Consider the following 9,451-nt stretch of genomic DNA (forward strand, 5'->3'; position numbering starts at 1 on the left):
TGTGCACCATCTGTGCGTATGTATAAAGTCTAGTGAGGTAGAGCTTAGGGAAAGGGGGATTCCTCTTCCCGCTCGCGGAGCTTTTGCGTTTTTAGAATTGAAATAAAGCGATCTGGGTATAGCCACAGGAGAAGGCGTGGGCGAGTGTTAACTCCACCCTTCCCTTCTCATGGAGCTTTTATCTTTTTAAGGTTGAAATTGAGATATCTCGTATATACGCATATTTGATGGAATCAACATCTGGGAAATCACCAAAAAAAAAAAGAAAACACCTGATTGGGGGGGGGGGGCTGAGGGAGGAAAGGGTCGATTAAAAGGGGAAATTCCCCTTATACATGAGGGAACCTTCAGTTTTCGGAATATAAGTGATAAGTCTTGTGCACTCAGAATTATTCAGAATTTTTTGTAAATCTAAAAAGTGTACTTAGCTAGGGAAAGAGGCACAGAGGGGGAGGGTTTGGGAGGGGGATACCCCCTCCCAAGCACGAGAGATTTTGCATATTTTGAATTGAAATTCAACGATCTGGTGCACACTTTGAGTGAAATGTATGTGCATGCATACAGTATACACGCATTTTTTTTTTCCGCCTCCCAAATCCCCGGTCTAAATCTTAGGGGGGGCGACCGCCCCCATCGCCCCCCCCCCCCCCCCCCCCCCCCCCCCCCCCCCCCCCGGCTACGCCAGTGGTGTAGACCCTTTCATTTGGCAGGACAGTTTCTATTACCCTTTTATTCCCAGCTCAGTGTAGCCCCTTTCGTTTGGCAGGTCAGTTTCTATAACCCTTTAATTCCCAGATCAGTTTGCAGGCTTTTTCATTTGGCAGGTTAGTTTCTATATGACCCTTTTATTCCCAGCTCAGTGTGGACCCTTTCATTTGGCAAGTCAGTTTTTATAATCCTTTTACTCCTAGCTCAGTGTAGACCCTTTCATTTGGCAAGACAGTTTCTATAACCCATTTATTCCCAGGTCACTGTAGACCCTTTCATTTGGCAAGACAGTTTATATAACCCCTTTATTCCCAGCTCAGTATAGACCCTTTCATTTTGCAGGAGAGTTTCCATAACCCTTTTATTCTCAGCTCAGAGTAGGCTTTTTCATTTGGCAGCACAGTTTCTATAACACTTTTATTTTCAGCTCTGTGTAGACCCTTTCATTTGGCAGGTCAGTTTCTATAACCCTTTTATTCCCAGCTCAGTATAGACCATTTCATTTGGCAGGACAGTTTCTATAACCCTTTCATTCCCAGCTCAGTGTAGACCCTTTCATTTTGCAGGAGAGTTTCTATAACCCTTTCATTCCCAGCTCAGTGTAGACCCTTTCATTTGGCAGGACAGTTTCTATTACCCTTTTATTCCCAGCTCAGTGTACACCCTTTCATTTGGCAAGACAGTTTCTATAACCCTTTTATTCCCAGCTCAGCGTAGACCCTTTCATTTGGCAAGACAGTTTCCATAACCCTTTTATTCTTAGCTCAATATAGACCCTTTCATTTGGCAAGACAGTTTCCATAACCCTTTTATTTTCAGCTCAGTGTAGACCCTTTCATTTGACAGGACAGTTTCTATAACCCTTTTATTCCCAGCTCATTGTAGCCTCTCTCATTTGGCAGGACAGTTTCTAAAACCCTTTTATTCCCAGCTCAGTGTAGACCCTTTCATTTGGCAGGACAGTTTCTATAACGGAAAACCCTTCTATTCCCAGCTCATTATAGACCCTTTCATTTTTAGCAGGACAGTTTCCGTAACCCTTTTATTCTCTGTTCAGTGTACACCCTTTAATTTGGCAAGACAGTTCCATATCCTTTTATTCTCAGTTCATTGCATACCCTTTCATTTGACAGGTCAATTCTATAACCCTTTTATTCCTAGCTCACTGTAAACACTTTCATTTGGCATGACAGTTTCTATTACCCTTTTATTCCCAGCTCAGTGTAGACCCTTTCATTTGGCAGGTCAGTTTCTATAACCCTTTTATTCCCATCTCAGTGTAGACCCTTTCATTTGGCAGGACAGTTTCTATAACCCTTTTATTCCCAGCTCAGTATAGACCCTTTCATTTGGCAGGTTAGTTTCTATAACCCTTTTATTCCCAGCTCAGTGTAGACCCTTTCATTTGGCAAGACAGTATCTATAACCCTTTTATTCCCATCTCAGTGTAGACCCTTTCATTTGGCAGGACAGTTTCTATAACCCTTTTATTCCCAGCTCAGTATAGACCCTTTCATTTGGCAGGTTAGTTTCTATAACCCTTTTATTCCCAGCTCAGTGTAGACCCTTTCATTTGGCAAGACAGTATCTATAACCCTTTTATTCCCAGCTCAGTGTAGACCCTTTCATTTGGCAGGCCAGTTTCTATAACCCTTTTATTCCCAGCTCAGTGTAGACCCTTTCATTTGGCAGGACAGTTTCTATAACCCTTTTATTCCCAGCTCAGTATAGACCCTTTCATTTGGCAGGTTAGTTTCTATAACCCTTTTATTCCCAGCTCAGTATAGACCCTTTCATTTGGCAGGACAGTTTCTAAAACCCTTTCATTCCCAGCTCAGTATAGACCCTTTCATTTGGCAGGTTAGTTTCTATAACCCTTTTATTCCCAGCTCAGTGTAGACCCTTTCATTTGGCAGGACAGTTTCTATAACCCTTTCATTCCCAGCTCAGTATAGACCCTTTCATTTGGCAGGTTAGTTTCTATAACCCTTTTATTCCCAGCTCAGTGTAGACCCTTTCATTTGGCAGGCCAGTTTCTATAACCCTTTTATTCCCAGCTCAGTGTAGACCCTTTCATTTGGCAGGACAGTTTCTATAACCCTTTTATTCCCAGCTCAGTATAGACCCTTTCATTTGGCAGGTTAGTTTCTATAACCCTTTTATTCCCAGCTCAGTGTAGACCCTTTCATTTGGCAAGACAGTTTCTATACCCCTTTTATTCCCAGCTCAGTGTAGACCCTTTCATTTGGCAGGCCAGTTTCTATTACCCTTTTATTCCCAGCTCAGTGTAGACCCTTTCATTTGGCAGGACAGTTTCTATAACCCTTTTATTCCCAGCTCAGTGTAGACCCTTTCATTTGGCAGGCCAGTTTCTATAACCCTCTTATTCCCAGCTCAGTGTAGACCCTTTCATTTGGCAGGACAATTTCTATAACCCTTTTATTCCCAGTTCAGTGTAGACCCTTTCATTTGGCAGGACAGTTTCTATTACCCTTTTATTCCCAGCTCAGTGTAGACCCTTTCGTTTGGTAGGTCAATTTCTATAACCCTTTAATTCCCAGATCAGTTTGCAGGCTTTTTCATTTGGCAGGTTAGTTTCTATATGACCCTTTTATTCCCAGCTCAGTGTGGACCCTTTCATTTGGCAAGTCAGTTTTTATAATCCTTTTACTCCTAGCTCAGTGTAGACCCTTTCATTTGGTAAGACAGTTTCTATAACCCATTTATTCCCAGGTCACTGTAGACCCTTTCATTTGGCAAGACAGTTTATATAACCCTTTATTCCCAGCTCAGTATAGACCCTTTCATTTTGCAGGAGAGTTTCCATAACCCTTTTATTCTCAGCTCAGAGTAGGCTTTTTCATTTGGCAGGCCAGTTTCTATAACCCTTTTATTCCCAGCTCAGTGTAGACCCTTTCATTTGGCAGGTTAGTTTCTATAACCCTTTTATTCCCAGCTCAGTGTAGACCCTTTCATTTGGCAGGCCAGTTTCTATAACCCTTTTATTCCCAGCTCAGTGTAGACCCTTTCATTTGGCAGGACAGTTTCTATAACCCTTTTATTCCCAGCTCAGTATAGACCCTTTCGTTTGGCAGGTCACTTTCTCTAACCCTTTAATTCCCAGATCAGTTTGCAGGCTTTTTCATTTGGCAGGTGAGTTTCTATATGACCCTTTTATTCCCAGCTCAGTGTGGACCCTTTCATTTGGCAAGTCAGTTTTTATAACCCTTTTACTCCTAGCTCAGTGTAGACCCTTTCATTTGGCAGGACAGTTTCTATAACCCTTTTATTCGCAGCTCAGTATAGACCCTTTCATTTGGCAGGCCAGTTTCTATAACCCTTTTATTCCCAGCTCAGTGTAGACCCTTTCATTTGGCAGGACAGTTTTTATAACCCTTTTATTCCCAGCTCAGTGTAGACCCTTTCATTTGGGAGGCCAGTTTCTATAACCCTTTTATTCCCAGCTCAGTGTAGACCCTTTCATTTGGCAGGACAGTTTCTATAACCCTTTTATTCCCAGCTCAGTGTAGACCCTTTCATTTTGCAGGCCAGTTTCTGTAACCCTTTTATTCCCAGCTCAGTGTAGACCCTTTCATTTGGCAGGACAGTTTCTATAACCCTTTTATTCCCAGTTCAGTATAGACCCTTTCATTTGGCAGGACAGTTTCTATTACCCTTTTATTCCCAGCTCAGTGTAGCCCCTTTCGTTTGGCAGGTCAGTTTCTATAACCCTTTAATTCCCAGATCAGTTTGCAGGCTTTTTCATTTGGCAGGTTAGTTTCTATATAACCCTTTTATTCCCAGCTCAGTGTGGACCCTTTCATTTGGCAAGTCAGTTTTTATAATCATTTTACTCCTAGCTCAGTGTAGACCCTTTCATTTGGCAGGTTAGTTTCTATAACCCTTTTATTCCCAGCTCAGTATAGACCCTTTCATTTGGCAGGTTAGTTTCTATAACCCTTTTATTCCCAGGTCACTGTAGACCCTTTCATTTGGCAAGACAGTTTCTATAATCCATTTATTCCCAGGTCACTGTAGACCCTTTCATTTGGCAAGACAGTTTATATAACCCCTTTATTCCCAGCTCAGTATAGACCCTTTCATTTTGCAGGAGAGTTTCCATAACCCTTTTATTCTCAGCTCAGAGTAGGCTTTTTCATTTGGCAGCACAGTTTCTATAACACTTTTATTTTCAGCTCTGTGTAGACCCTTTCATTTGGCAGGTCAGTTTCTATAACCCTTTTATTCCCAGCTCAGTGTAGACCATTTCATTTGGCAGGACAGTTTCTATAACCCTTTCATTCCCAGCTCAGTGTAGACCCTTTCATTTTGCAGGAGAGTTTCTATAACCCTTTTATTCCCAACTCAGTGTAGACCCTTTCATTTGGCAGGTCAGTTTCTATAACCCTTTTATTCCCAACTCATTGTAGACCCTTTCATTTGGCAGGACAGTTTCTATAACCCTTTTATTCCCAGCTCAGTGTACACCCTTTCATTTGGCAAGACAGTTTCTATAACCCTTTTATTCCCAGCTCAGTGTAGACCCTTTCATTTGGCAAGACAGTTTCCATAACCCTTTTATTCTCAGCTCAATATAGACCCTTTCATTTGGCAAGACAGTTTCCATAACCCTTTTATTTTCAGCTCAGTGTAGACCCTTTCATTTGACAGGACAGTTTCTATAACCCTTTTATTCCCAGCTCATTGTAGCCTCTCTCATTTGGCAGGACAGTTTCTAAAACCCTTTTATTCCCAGCTCAGTGTACACCCTTTCATTTGGCAGGACAGTTTCTATAACCCTTTCATTCCCAGCTCAGTATAGACCCTTTCATTTGGCAGGTTAGTTGCTATAACCCTTTTACTCCTAGCTCAGTGTAGACCCTTTCATTTGGCAGGACAGTTTCTATAGCGGAAAACCCTTCTATTCCCAGCTCATTATAGACCCTTTCATTTTTAGCAGGACAATTTCCGTAACCCTTTTATTCTCTGTTCAGTGTACACCCTTTAATTTGGCAAGACAGATCCATAACCCTTTTATTCTCAGTTCATTGCATACCATTTCATTTGACAGGTCAATTCTATAACCCTTTTATTCCTAGCTCACTGTAAACACTTTCATTTGGCATGACAGTTTGTATTACCCTTTCATTCCCAGCTCAGTATAGACCCTTTCATTTGGCAGGTTAGTTTCTATAACCCTTTTATTCCCAGCTCAGTGTAGACCCTTTCATTTGGCAGGACAGTTTCTATAACCCCTTCATTCCCAGCTCAGTATAGACCCTTTCATTTGGCAGGTTAGTTTCTATAACCCTTTTATTCCCAGCACAGTGTGGACCCTTTCATTTGGCAGGCCAGTTTCTATAACCCTTTTATTCCCAGCTCAGTGTAGACCCTTTCATTTGGCAGGACAGTTTCTATAACCCTTTTATTCCCAGCTCAGTATAGACCCTTTCATTTGGCAGGTTAGTTTCTATAACCCTTTTATTCCCAGCTCAGTGTAGACCCTTTCATTTGGCAAGACAGTTTCTATAACCCTTTTATTCCCAGCTCAGTGTAGACCCTTTCATTTGGCAGGCCAGTTTCTATTACCCTTTTATTCCCAGCTCAGTGTAGACCCTTTCATTTGGGAGGCCAGTTTCTATAACCCTTTTATTCCCAGCTCAGTGTAGACCCTTTCATTTGGCAGGACAGTTTCTATAACCCTTTTATTCCCAGCTCAGTGTAGACCCTTTCATTTTGCAGGCCAGTTTCTGTAACCCTTTTATTCCCAGCTCAGTGTAGACCCTTTCATTTGGCAGGACAGTTTCTATAACCCTTTTATTCCCAGTTCAGTATAGACCCTTTCATTTGGCAGGACAGTTTCTATTACCCTTTTATTCCCAGCTCAGTGTAGCCCCTTTCGTTTGGCAGGTCAGTTTCTATAACCCTTTAATTCCCAGATCAGTTTGCAGGCTTTTTCATTTGGCAGGTTAGTTTCTATATAACCCTTTTATTCCCAGCTCAGTGTGGACCCTTTCATTTGGCAAGTCAGTTTTTATAATCATTTTACTCCTAGCTCAGTGTAGACCCTTTCATTTGGCAGGTTAGTTTCTATAACCCTTTTATTCCCAGCTCAGTATAGACCCTTTCATTTGGCAGGTTAGTTTCTATAACCCTTTTATTCCCAGGTCACTGTAGACCCTTTCATTTGGCAAGACAGTTTCTATAATCCATTTATTCCCAGGTCACTGTAGACCCTTTCATTTGGCAAGACAGTTTATATAACCCCTTTATTCCCAGCTCAGTATAGACCCTTTCATTTTGCAGGAGAGTTTCCATAACCCTTTTATTCTCAGCTCAGAGTAGGCTTTTTCATTTGGCAGCACAGTTTCTATAACACTTTTATTTTCAGCTCAGTGTAGACCATTTCATTTGGCAGGACAGTTTCTATAACCCTTTCATTCCCAGCTCAGTGTAGACCCTTTCATTTTGCAGGAGAGTATCTATAACCCTTTTATTCCCAACTCAGTGTAGACCCTTTCATTTGGCAGGTCAGTTTCTATAACCCTTTTATTCCCAACTCATTGTAGACCCTTTCATTTGGCAGGACAGTTTCTATAACCCTTTTATTCCCAGCTCAGTGTACACCCTTTCATTTGGCAAGACAGTTTCTATAACCCTTTTATTCCCAGCTCAGTGTAGACCCTTTCATTTTGCAAGACAGTTTCCATAACCCTTTTATTCTCAGCTCAATATAGACCCTTTCATTTTGCAAGACAGTTTCCATAACCCTTTTATTTTCAGCTCAGTGTAGACCCTTTCATTTGACAGGACAGTTTCTATAACCCTTTTATTCCCAGCTCATTGTAGCCTCTCTCATTTGGCAGGACAGTTTCTAAAACCCTTTTATTCCCAGCTCAGTGTACACCCTTTCATTTGGCAGGACAGTTTCTATAACCCTTTCATTCCCAGCTCAGTATAGACCCTTTCATTTGGCAGGTTAGTTGCTATAACCCTTTTACTCCTAGCTCAGTGTAGACCCTTTCATTTGGCAGGACAGTTTCTATAGCGGAAAACCCTTCTATTCCCAGCTCATTATAGACCCTTTCATTTTTAGCAGGACAATTTCCGTAACCGTTTTATTCTCTGTTCAGTGTACACCCTTTAATTTGGCAAGACAGTTCCATAACCCTTTTATTCTCAGTTCATTGCATACCATTTCATTTGACAGGTCAATTCTATAACCCTTTTATTCCTAGCTCACTGTAAACACTTTCATTTGGCATGACAGTTTGTATTACCCTTTTATTCCCAGCTCAGTGTAGACCCTTTCATTTGGCAGGTCAGTTTCTATAACCCTTTTATTCCCATCTCAGTGTAGACCCTTTCATTTGGCAGGACAGTTTCTATAACCCTTTTATTCCCAGCTCAGTATAGACCCTTTCATTTGGCAGGTTAGTTTCTATAACCCTTTTATTCCCAGCTCAGTGTAGACCCTTTCATTTGGCAAGACAGTATCTATAACCCTTTTATTCCCAGCTCAGTGTAGACCCTTTCATTTGGCAGGCCAGTTTCTATAACCCTTTTATTCCCAGCTCAGTGTAGACCCTTTCATTTGGCAGGACAGTTTCTATAACCCTTTTATTCCCAGCTCAGTATAGACCCTTTCATTTGGCAGGTTAGTTTCTATAACCCTTTTATTCCCAGCTCAGTATAGACCCTTTCATTTGGCAGGACAGTTTCTATAACCCTTTCATTCCCAGCTCAGTATAGACCCTTTCATTTGGCAGGTTAGTTTCTATAACCCTTTTATTCCCAGCTCAGTGTAGACCCTTTCATTTGGCAGGACAGTTTCTATAACCCCTTCATTCCCAGCTCAGTATAGACCCTTTCATTTGGCAGGTTAGTTTCTATAACCCTTTTATTCCCAGCACAGTGTGGACCCTTTCATTTGGCAGGCCAGTTTCTATAACCCTTTTATTCCCAGCTCAGTGTAGACCCTTTCATTTGGCAGGACAGTTTCTATAACCCTTTTATTCCCAGCTCAGTATAGACCCTTTCATTTGGCAGGTTAGTTTCTATAACCCTTTTATTCCCAGCTCAGTGTAGACCCTTTCATTTGGCAAGACAGTTTCTATAACCCTTTTATTCCCAGCTCAGTGTAGACCCTTTCATTTGGCAGGCCAGTTTCTATTACCCTTTTATTCCCAGCTCAGTGTAGACCCTTTCATTTGGCAGGACAGTTTCTATAACCCTTTTATTCCCAGCTCAGTGTAGACCCTTTCATTTGGCAGGCCAGTTTCTATAACCCTTTTATTCCCAGCTCAGTGTAGACCCTTTCATTTGGCAGGACAATTTTTCATTTGGCAGGACAGTTTCTATTGCCCTTTTATTCCCAGCTCAGTGTAGCCCCTTTCGTTTGGCAGGTCAATTTCTATAACCCTTTAATTCCCAGATCAGTTTGCAGGCTTTTTCATTTGGCAGGTTAGTTTCTATATGACCCTTTTATTCCCAGCTCAGTGTGGACCCTTTCATTTGGCAAGTCAGTTTTTATAATCCTTTTACTCCTAGCTCAGTGTAGACCCTTTCATTTGGTAAGACAGTTTCTATAACCCATTTATTCCCAGGTCACTGTAGACCCTTTCATTTGGCAAGACAGTTTATATAACCCCTTTATTCCCAGCTCAGTATAGACCCTTTCATTTTGCAGGAGAGTTTCCATAACCCTTTTATTCTCAGCTCAGAGTAGGCTTTTTCATTTGGC

The sequence above is a fragment of the Diadema antillarum genome, unplaced genomic scaffold, assembly GCF_040938485.1.
Source record: "Diadema antillarum isolate AM-2024a unplaced genomic scaffold, OU_Dant_1.0 seq00000406_RagTag, whole genome shotgun sequence".
NCBI lineage: Eukaryota > Metazoa > Echinodermata > Echinoidea > Diadematoida > Diadematidae > Diadema > Diadema antillarum.